At 44.8% G+C, this 12,145-nt stretch overlaps 1 protein-coding gene across 4 annotated transcripts in view; it reads left to right on the plus strand.

The window, feature by feature from the left end:
- Positions 1-12,145, plus strand: part of LOC147419264 (transcription factor HHO2-like) — a 91,021-nt gene that overhangs the window by 54,029 nt on the left and 24,847 nt on the right. The gene's annotated exons all lie outside the window — the stretch shown is intronic.

The raw sequence follows: 12,145 nt of genomic DNA on the forward strand, positions 1-12,145 counted from the left end.
TATTGACTAACCCCTATTGCAACCATGTCTATTCGAGATCAAGTAGACCAAAATGCTGTAGTCATTTCGTCTATCAGTTCCTGCACTCACAAGAAGTCAAGAACAAATCAGTATCATAATCAGGAATTCCATTTGATAAAGTCATCCAGCAGAATACTGTCAGCTCTCAGTATCCCTGAAGCTCAAAGAGACATCAGTGACTTTAGTATCAAAATCGAGGCATCTGTTGACAAAGGAGCGGAGTAACTCCCCTCTTGTGCATCCCACTGCACCAGATCTTCGGCCAAGCTGAGTTTCTGGGTTCCGTTTGGAGTAGACTATGCTAAACCAAAACATCGAGGTAAAGTTTCACAATCCGAGGAGTATCTGCTAGGTCCTCCTCCTCCATCCACTTCGCATCAAATGCAGGAAAGTTCTTGAACTTAACCAAGAACCGCCTTCGGACTTTACCTTTCTTCGTATCATTATGTGCCAAAATCTGTTCAGGAACAAGGATCTCCTCGTTTTCTTTCACTTTGGGTTGCTCATCAGGCTCCCCATCGTCAGGCACATCACCCTTAACAGGTTTCAAGAGACTCACATGCAATGCATTGTGAATCCTCCAAGTATCTGGTAGTTTCAATCGGAAGGAGACATCATTTATCTTGTCAGTAATCTGGAAAGGTCCGTAGTATCACATACTAAGCTTTGGAAAAAGCCTCTCCTTTCCCTGTTTCTTTCTTAGGCGTGCCTTCTCAAAAGTAAGAGCACCCAATCATCCTCCTTCAGTTTCCAGTCGCGACGATGGCGATCCGCTGCCTTTTTTTGTCGTTCTTGAGACTCCTGCAAAGTCTCGCGAACCTTGGCAAAAGCCGTATCCAAATCTGGCGAATATTCATCCGCTTCAAATTTCTAATCTTTCGTGCTCAGGAAGGATGGAACCTTCGCAGTAGTTTCAACAATCTCACATGGCATCTTCCCCGTCGAAGAGTGTATCGTGTTATTGTAGGCAAATTCCACCAAAGGTAAAAATCTTTCCCATTGAGTCTTCTAATCTGAGATATAAGACTTCAATAAATCTAGAACCACTGAATTGGCAATCTCGGATTGCTCGTCAGTCTGCGGGTGGAACGATGACGAGAACTGCAACCGCGTGCCAATGTTCTCCCAAATTGCCTTCCAAAACAAACTCGTAAATCTGGGGTTTCTGTCGAAGACAATTGTCTCAGGCATGCCATGTAATCTGAAAAATCATCGTGATCATTTTGTATTCTCGGGAGATCAAAAAAATGAAATCCATTTCAATATTTTCCGAGGGGCGGGTGGGTATGGGTAAAGGCTGTAACAATCCCTGTGCCTTATGCCTGTCAAACTTGACCTTCTGGCATACCAAGCAACTGCGCACAAACTCTTCCACATCCTTCTTCAGTCTCCGCCAAAAGAAATCTCTCTATACCCCTTGCATGATGGTAGCAATGCCGCGGTGACCCGTAAAAGGTGGACAGTGGCAATCAGTCATAACCTTTTCCCTCAACGGCTGTGTAACGCACAACATAGTATTTTTCATCAAGTAGCCTTCCCGAAGGGAGTATTCAGCTACTGTCGCCCCATCCCGTATCCGTGTGAAAATATCTGCAAAATTTGTATCTGTGGCACACTGATCGACCATATCCTCGAAGCTCCTATGATGTATCGCGGAAATAGCCAGAACCAACGGTTTTCGAGACAAAGCATCTGCCACCACATTCTTCTGTCCCTGCACATGGACAATCTGGAAGTGGAATTGTGACAAGATGTTCACCCACCGCATCTGCTTTTCCGAAAGCTGCTTCTGTGACAAGAAGTAGCGCAAACTCTGATGGTCTATAAAGACAGTAAAATCCGCTCCGAGTAGGTAATGCCGCCACTGAGTAAGAGCGTGGATAACCGCCAAAAGCTCTTTCCCATAGATCTGTGCTGTCATCTCCGGCCTAGAGAACAAACGGCTCTCGTAAGCTATGACATGGCCTTCTTGCATCAAGACCGCACCCAGACTACGACCACAAGCATCACAAAATACTTCAAATGACTTCTGCAAGTCCGGCAAAGTCAAATCTGGTTCTGTAGTGAATTTCTCTTTCAATGTCTGAAAGGCAGTCACCTCTGTGGGTCCCCACGAAAAAGGTACTCCTTTCTGTGTCAAGGTATGCAAAGGGGAAGCAACCTCTGTAAACTTTCGTATGAACCGCCTGTAGTACGAACACAGTCCCAAGAAGCTTTTAACTTCATGGACATTCTTCAAGTCGGGCCAATTACGGATAGTCTCTATCTTGGCCGGATCCATTTGCACTCCTGCGGCTGACACAATGTGTCCCAAAAAGTGTATCTCTTGTAGGAAAAATTCACTTTTCTTTGCATTAATCACTAACGTATGATCTCGTAATGCCTGAAAGACTTGAAGCAGATGATCTCTGTGTTCTGCCTCATTCTTGGAGAAAACAATGATGTCGAAGAAAGTGCCAACAAATAGCCTGTACTCTCGAAAAATCCTATCCATCATCCGGTTAAATGTCGCAGGAGCATTGGTTAAGCCAAAAGGCATCACCAAAAACTCAAATAACCCAAAAGTCGTCCGAAAAGCTGTCTTGTAGACATCGCTTGGCGCTATCCTGATCTGATGATATCCACTCTTCAAGTCAATCCTGCTAAAGCACGAGGATCCCTGTAACCTGTCGAGTATATCATCGATCCTAGGAATCGGAAATCTGTTCTTGATGGTGATTTCGTTGAGAGTGCTATAATCGATGCACATTCTCCAAGATCCGTCTTTCTTCAAAACCAACAACACTGGAGAGCAATACGGTGAAGTACTAGGTTGGACAAGACCCTTTTCCAAGAGGTCTTTCACTGAGTTCATAATCTTTTCATTCTGTACTCGGCTCACACGATAAGGTGGCCGATTCGGTGGCGTGCTTCCAGATATCAGATCAATGGTATGATCTTCAGGCCCTCTCAAAAGCAATCGGCATGAGCGTGGAGAAAAAGAATCTTGGCGTTCTTTTCTTCAGGTCAAAACATATTCAACCTTTATCCATCGTTCAGTTCTCCCAAAAGAATGAGTAAGAAAACTGAAGTTCATCAAGTACAATCTCTAAGCCCTTCATTTATCAAAGTCGCTTTCTCGGCCCGGTAGTCAACCACGGCGTAGTTCTTGTGGTACCAAGGGATCCCGAGTAGAACGTCACTCACGTGCCCTGAACACCCCTGTCATTGCAAACGAAGTTTGCCAATGCTCGGTGTAATGGCAACATCCCATCCGGGTACCAGTCGAACTACCTCCGCCTGTGGTGTCAGTCTGTCGGGCGTAGTTCCAAATCGAGCCGCCAATTCCAAGTGAAAAGAAGTTGGCCTTGGCTCCTTCAAAAGAGCTTCCTGATCCTTCACTTTCCCCCAAAAGCGGCAAAGTTTGTACTTTCATTCATTAGATTCGGTGCAGGTCCCACGCCATGTGGTACCAGTTTTGCTTTTCTATCTGCCTTTTCTGCCACATTCCTCAGCTGCTCTCGAACTCTCAGACCTGTCGTCGTCTTTATCATTCTGTTCTTTCTGTGCCTTATTAGGGCACTTTGCGGAAATATGTCCATGTTCCCCGCATCCAAAGCACTTCCCCTCTCTGATGAAGCGAGCTCTCTGCTCAGGAGTAAGCTTGGGTTGTGCATCCTTTTTTTTCTCTGGTTGCTCTTTTTCATTCTACTTTCATTCCCAGAAGTCTGTTCGGCTCGTTGCGTCATGGCCTCATCTGTGGGGTAGGTCAGACTGCCAGAGTGAATGGCAAAGCCCCGCTTCGCATGACTCATCAACTCCTGAACAGAAGCTGACTTCTATTCCAAGCAGTGATTTCGGATCTCTGTAGGTAGACCCAAGGTAAACCGCTCAATTTGTTCTCTGAACGAGATCTTCTTGAATGAACAGGCGGGTAGAAAAGAGCTCCAGAATCTTTCACAATAAGAATTCACAGTATCACTCTTGGTCATCCGGAGATGGTTCCAAGCAGCTCGTATATCTCGCTCAAACTCTTGAGTCAACCAAGAAGAAATAAAAAGCCTCTTGAATTTCAGCCATGTAACTGGCACAGTCTTGCTTAATAGAAGCGTGGACCACAAGTACGAGCATTCCCCTTAAGGTAAGAGGCAGCTCTCCGAATCTTGGAGTGCTCTGAATAGCGTCCTCCCGCGAAAGCGATGTCAAACTGCTGTATAAAAGACAAAGCCTTCGAAGCATCTGAATATCCTGAAAAGTATCAAACTTGATCGAGTGGCCACCTTCCTTAAACTCTCGGACTTTCTTGCTTTTATCTTCGAGAAAGTCATACTGGTTGGCTTTGTAAAAATTCTTCTTGTTCGCATAAAACTTTCCGTCATCGGAATCTGAGCTGTCTGTAGATGAGTCCTCAGTAGAACTGTGAGTCTCTGGGCGAGATTTAGCCTTCTTTGCCTTTCTCTTGCCCTTTCCAAAGCGTTGCTTCTTGCTTCGCTTTTTACCTTTTCTGTCTTCTTCGCTCAAATCCGAGGAGCTAGAAGAACTGTCAGAAGAAGAAGAAGAAGAACTGGGTAGGTCTTCAAACTTGACGCGCTTCTTCAATTTCTTTGCCTTGTCAAATGCCTTTCTTCTGCTTTTTGCCGTGCTTTTTGCCTTTCTTTTGCATGTCGAAAAGCTGAGCAATCCGTGCATCGACCACGGTCTCTAGTTCCTTCTCCGTATATTTCTTGGAGGCAGAAGGTTTCTTGAGAGCGGGTTTCGGGAGTGGTGTTGTGGTTCTCTGCCACTCCGTCTGTACCTCTTCCAAAGAGGTCTGGTTCATATATTTTGCCATCTTCGGGTCCTTGGCAAAATTGAGCATCATCTTTGTTGCATCGCTGATCAACTGGCGACGCTCTATCTCTCGCCGCTCCGCCTAAGTAGGCCAAGGCGGGCCATACTCTCTGCTTGAATCTTCGTTGTGATCCCAGCCCGCATCTCCAGATGCAGAGGGAGTCGACTGATCATTGCGTGAAGCCATAGGTGCCGCGGAAAAAAAAATAAATCGGGGATCGGATTTCCCGTAGAAGAGAAATCGGCCGTGCTCTAATACCACTGTAACAGACTTGGACACTCCAAGTCAAGAATCAACTGTGACAGCACCAAATAACCACTTCAAAACAATTCACAGATCACAATAGATTTGCACTGGCCCGGCGGAGTTCCGTGCCTAGAGATATTGGCCCCAAAGACTGGCGCCCCTTTGGGTATTTCTTTTTGTATTAATCAATCATCAAAGTACAAGAGAGCGGTTAGGGTTTCACTCTCAGACTCTGCGTCCAGATGCTCTGAGAAGTGAGGCCCTCACCACTAATTTAAAGGTTACAAGGGATGCCCAAAAGCAGAGCCCCAAAAGCTTTTAAAATCAAAAGCATCAGTTCTCCCTCTCTCTTAGAGAGTCTTTTCTCTTTTTTTTTATAAAAAAAAAAAGCAAAAGCAAAATTCGCATCGTTCATCATTTTCCAAATTTTTTTTTTTTTTTAATAATAATCCGCCTCCGCGATTTCCAGAATTTAGGGTTTTTGGCAAAAATTAGGGTTTGCAGGAATTTTAGGGTTTTTAGGGTTTTTGCTGTCTGCCACGTCATCACTTTGTGACACCAACACTCTGTAAAGCTCCTCCCGCCAAGGTACACTTCTCAACACGAGATAAGCCCCTTTCATGTATAAGACATCACCAATCAATTTGTACCTGTATGCTCTACGCACAAAGCCATACTTCTTAGACTTCTGAATCTCCTTTGGAATGATTCCTGTTAGCAAAAACTCCTCTTCTTGAGCCAAACTTTCCCGGCCATGATAAAGAGGTAAAGTGGTCCTCAACACAAATAGCTCCCCAATCATGCCTTGAGCTGCTTCATGTGCTTCTCCATTTAGAGCATGTTCAATGTGTCTGATACTCCATGCTTCAAACTTTTTTAACAGGCCTTTAATTCTGAAGCACATTTCCTTCAATGAGGTGTTCTTGCTCTTCCACACACCCAACACTTGCTTCACAACTAACAAGGCATCACCTTTTATGCTCGACCTTCTAACCCCATGCTTCAAACAAATGTGTAATCCAGCTTCCAATGTAGCATATTCAGCCTCATTGTTACTATGCGCATCCAACTTGAACCCTCTCTTGCATACTAGCTTCCCCTCTGGATCATAAAGTGCTATACCCCCTGAAGCTGCATCATGGCTCTTTCTGTATGAACCATCAAAGAACAACACATGTGCATTGCTGATCTGTGGCACTTCTTCAACTACCTTTCTCACCACCTCTTCCTTAACAATAAGGGGATTCTCCTTGTAGGTCAGCAAATCAGCTAGGGTAGCCCTTGTACTGTCTTCCACTAGAAAAGAGAACTCAAACTCTTGCAGCTCAATTACCCATTCCTCCACCACATTTGACATGTTAGTACCATTAATTAACTGTGGCAAAAAGGCATAACTCATCAAGAAAACAAAAGGCCGTGGTAGTAAGTAATGACGAAATCGTCGACAAGCAAATATTACACTGGCCATCACTAGCTCTACTTCCGATAACTTTCTCTCCGCTACCAACTTCACTCGGCTTGCACAATACACTGGCTTCATATAATGGCTGCCCTTCTCCTTTTGCAATAGCATGGCTCCAATGGCATCATCCCCTACTGATGGATTTACATAAAAAACTTTCTCCCAATCAGGAGCCTGCATGGCTTACAAACCCCCTAACACCTCTTTCACCTCTTGAAACACTTCTTCACACTTGTCATCCCATTGCAATGGATCATGCTTTGCCACTTGCTGTAATGGATAAAGAAGCTGCGAAGACAATGGAATAAACCGTGCCATGTACTTCACTTTGTGTATAAAAGTTGCCAGTTGCTTCGTACTCGTAGGTGATGGAAGAAGAATAATAGACTTAACCTTATCTGGATCAGCCTCAATGCCATTTTCTGACACCATATGGCCCAATAACTTCACCCTTGGCTGTGCTAGATGACATTTCTTTGGATTTAGTTGTCCTCCACATTCATCATATCGAGCCAATACCATCTGCAGCTTCTCATGGTGTTGAGCCCTACTACTATAAACACAGAAGTCATCCATAAAATCTTTAACACAACTACCAATGAATGGTTCCAACACCCAATTTGCTCTCTCTTGATAGAAGGAAGGCCCATTTGACAACCCAAATGGCAATACTGTGTAGCAATAGCAGCCCCATGGCGTAATAAAGTGGTCTTTGTGCGGTCTTTAAGAGCAATCTTCAATTGAAAATAGCCTGAAAAACCATCACACACACTGTACCTCTCATAACCTGCCACTGAATCCAAGATCTGATCGATGAATGGAAGAGGATATGGGTTCTTTTTAGTGGCTGCGTTTAAGGGCTTAAAATCTACACAAATCCTCCACTTCCTATCCTTCTTTGGACTGACTACTACTGGACTCACCCATTTTGTGGTCTCCACAGGGACTATGAACCCTGCCTTCAACAACTTGTCCACCTCTTCTCGCAAGGCTTCCATTTGCTCTTGACCCATCCTTCTTAGCCTTTGCCGCACTGGCTTAGCACCTTCTTTCAGCTCTATATGCATCTCTTCACCCTTGAACCCTGTGATCTCTTCATATGAAGTAATGAACAAATCAGGAAAACTAGCCAGCATATACAAATATATATCCTTCTTCATAGTTGAGAGGTCTCCACAGATCATTTGTGTCATCAATTCCTGCTTCTTTGACAACTCAACCTTGGTTTGCATCAGCCCTTCAATCACTTCCTAAGGCCCTTCACTTTCATCTTCAACCTCATTCGCAAATGCAACTAAACCAAACTCCTGTATTTCTTTGTCCATCAAAGGAAATGCAACATCAGCATCCTCATCACTGCTGGTAGTGCTATCACTGTCCTCACCTGTCACCGTGGAAGAGTCTTCATCACTAGACTCATCCTCATCTTCATAAAGCTCCTCTAATCGTTTCCTTGTGTCCATATTATAAAGCTTCTTGGTACCTGTCTTTTCATAAAGGCTAATCGTACCATGTCGCCAATCTTGAACAACTCCCACTGCACGTAACCATGGTCTGCCCAGTATAATAGGATATGCTCCCAACCCTGCTGGCATCACATGAAAATCAACCACTGCCTTTGCATCATATGCCTCCACTTCTAAGCTCTTTACAACACCCAAGCATTTTACTTTTTGATGGTTTGCCAATCTAATCCGGAAACCTGACACCCCAGCCACTGTGAGACCCATCTTCTCAACGCATGAGTGTGTTATGACGCATATTTGGGCTCCGCCATCCACATAACCTTGTCCCAAATTTTTCCTTTTATGCCACACATCTACTATTGGACAAATGTTTGGTAGCTCATCCATTGCCAACACCTTTACTGAACCTCTCTCTGGCTCTTTCTCCATTGGGTTAACCATCCTCTTCCACTGTCGCTTTAGCTTAGGCACCATCTCTATAAGCTGCCCAAAAGTAACATATGCCTTCCTGCTCGTCAGATCCTCCTTCAAGTCATAGCTTAATTGCCCATCCCCTAGTGGAAAATCTGAAACATGAAACTTTCGACGAGCTCTCCTTTTTCTCTTGGCCTTGACATCCTCGTCCTCATGGCTCTTTCCTTTCTTCTTACTAGGACCTGGGGCACTTCTTCCTTCCTTATCCTCTGTGGTCCTCTTCCCAATAGGCATCACTAATGTATCCTCTAGCTTTGATGCCTTTTCCAAGGTGACTACACTTAGCACTTTTGTCTTTCCCTTTTCCTCCTGGGTCAGTCCACTGGTTCCTTCATCTCCCTTAATTTCGATGCCATAATCATTTGACCTAGTTAGCACTTGTCTTGGCAATGGATACATGTCTCCCCCCATCCTTGGTGGCTTATCACATTGCGGGCTGATGTGACCCAACTCTCCACAATTATAACATGTGGGCGTCTGCCTCCAAAACCTACCATTGCTTTGTCCAACACCATTCCTAGGCCTTTCTTCACCTCCTGGCTGATTTGCAAACCTCCCTCGACCTCGATTATTTCCCACTTGACCTAGCATGTTTAGGCTGAGATTCTTCATCAAATCTACCATTTGCCTCATGTCTTGTCTTAGCCCATCATCTTGCATTGCTATAGTGACCACTGCTGGCATAACCTGAGTAGTAACAGGAATCACTGGTTCGTGATGAACCCCTGACATGCGACCTTGTAAAGACTCTATAGGCTGAAATTCAGACCTCATGGGCAAAGACTCCACCCCTAACTGGCTCATTTTCCTCAACTTCCACTCTTTGTTCCTTGATACCTCTAGTGCATCTTCATATGTCCTAGGCTTCTTTAGCTCCACTCTCCAACGTATATTCTCCCAAAGACCAGCTAAGAACCTGTCCTTCTTCATCATGTCAGGCGGGGGTACCTGTGGTGCTAAGGCCTTGCACATTCGCTCCCATGCCAATGAAAACTTACGTATGTAGGCATCTACTGGCTCACCTTCCTTTTGCACCAAAGCCTGTACTTCTTGCCACACTTTGTCAGGATCTTCTATCTTCACAAACTCCACTTCCAACCCATGTCGTAGATTGTCCCTACTCAACCTTACAGGTGGATCAGCCACACGCAACTCCTCTTCAAATGCTTTAGACCAAACTCGTGCATCACTCTTCAAACAAATTTGGAGAAGGCGTAACATCTGCGCAGGGTCCTGAATCTAGTTGCTAATGCAGGCAACCTCCATCTTTTCCAAAAATTCTTCCACATCTTCATCACTTCTTCCATGAAACTCCGGATAAGAGAAAGCCATGGCTACCCAAGTTTCAATGCTGTGAGAACCCCTTTGAACACACGTGCAAGAACCCAAAACTTTTGACTACCCAATCCCCAGAAACTTCAATGGAGCTCAACTTTAGATAAGGACAAACACATGCACATCAAATGAGTTTTCATAGTTGATCATCGGAATTACAACAGGCAAAGGACATTCCAAGATCTCTCGTAATCTTCTTGGCCCGAACATAAAGACTATGCGCTGCTAGAAAAAAATCTTCCTTGACACATGAACATTTATCTGGACTCTTTGAGGTAAATGAAATGGAGTGAATTGAGGGCCATTTTGATCATCCATTAAAGCCAACCATGAAGCTCCCAAGAAGGCACACGTGACTTAACCTCTGATTTTGCCAAAATTTCAGCAACATAACAGCATAAATGGCTCAAAAGACCAAAAAACCAGCCATCATAACTTGGAAAAATTTTGGCAGAGTTTCCCCAGAAATAGAGCAGTAGGAACCCAAAATATAGATTGTATATGTATGCATAAACTGTCAACAATAGAACCCGAGCATCAAGTAGGACTCACTAGTACATAGCCTATGGCGAGGTCACAAAAAGGGTGCTCTAGCTACCTGTATCACCGAAAGGATCTCCACATTTTAGAATCCCCCAGCTCAATAAAAACCTCACGCTATCGACCCTTCCACGAAGGCTAATGCAAATCGCGTATAGTCAAGTCTCAGAAATGACTATCTTCTAGACCAAGTCTCAGAAATGGCTGGGAGTGCCAAATACAACCAAGTATGGCTCCACAAATGCGTACAATGGCAGTTTCCACAAGTAACGTACAATCCAACAGACAATGCGCTCAAATAGGTGCCAAGTGATGCATACCCACAACTGCAAGTGACATCACTGCTAGTATATCACTGTACTCCAGCTACTTGTATCTGTGTGAATCACCTGTACTTGTACCTGTCCTTGGAACCTGTAACTGGTAGCCCCGAATCTCGAAGCTTCAAGCTCGAAGCAGAAGGTACTCGAAGAAGATCCTCCGTGGGGGCGCCAAAAGAATGTGAGCGGGATGAAAACACACACAGTGCCTCTATAACAACCTGACACACACTCTTGGAATGATACACGCACACACTATGGGGCACCACTCGGCTTACACAACACACCTGGCCGAGACAGGGAACACACCGATGGAGCGAGAGGAGAGATACTATTCGTTTACCCACTCCACACAGAGAGATACACATACACACACACACTCAAAAACTCAGCTCAAAAGAGGAGAATTTCTGATGTTTAGATACAATAGAGCTTGGGCCAACACCAATGGGGCAAGCAGCTCACACAATACGGGTAAAATATGCCAGATACAATCACAAACTGGAGCAGAAGCTTCGCTCATAGGAGAAACTTACACAGCAAAAACAACAGAAAAAGAGTGAGGAATTTGGCAAAATGGACAGCGCCATCGCGTCCGGAACGGCCCAAAAACCCTGTCTACAATGTCAAAGTGCTCAAATCCGACCTCGGATTAGCAGTTTAGGACCAAAACAGGCTCCAAAATGAGCAAAAACACACCTGCGGCTGTTCCTCCTCTCTTCTCCACGTATTTTCTGGTCTTCTCTCTGTTTTTTCAGTTCCCACACTTAGCTTTATTAGTTGGGCACCCTTGGCCTTTTAGATGACCTCAAACGGACCCCGAACAGGCCAAAAACTGATCTCGCAGTGCATAGTTGTCACCTTTTTGCATCATCCGCACACCTGGCACTCAGCTTTTTTCCAATAATGCATCTCGCAACCACGTGAAGTGGCCCCAAAAAGTAGTCCTCATGATGACCTTTCTGCATAAGTATCACAAGAAAACACCCACATCGTGTCCATACTTCTCCGCGTGCAAGTATTGACCCCGTTCGACCTCCTGACGCCACTCGATGCCATCTGACGCACCTGCTTACCTCATGTCGTCGGCCCGCGGATAGCTTCTCGAGAAGTTTTACGCGCTACCAACTCCTCCTTATTGTAGAAAAAACATAGTGGTACTGGTAATAGTGAAAATCGATGCACTATGTACACCCTGTCCTACCTGTACACATGTGGGCCCCACGTAACCACCTGGCTCTGAAAAATGGGCAATTCTTTATTTGATACACCATGCATGTATATGTACATATGCGCAATCCCTTGCTCCAAAAAACTCCTGACAACGGGTGGATGACATTTTTGGACAGGTATACCAAGGGTGATTTGACCATGCAGGGTACCCTCATTGATGAGTTGGACACTTTCCTCACTGAAAGAAAGTCATTTGCTCATCCTATTGCAAAGGATCCAAAGAGAATGCAAGAGGGTG

Source organism: Adiantum capillus-veneris, chromosome 29, assembly GCF_014529385.1.
Source record: "Adiantum capillus-veneris isolate H3 chromosome 29, ASM1452938v2, whole genome shotgun sequence".
NCBI classification, from domain to species: Eukaryota; Viridiplantae; Streptophyta; class Polypodiopsida; order Polypodiales; family Pteridaceae; genus Adiantum; species Adiantum capillus-veneris.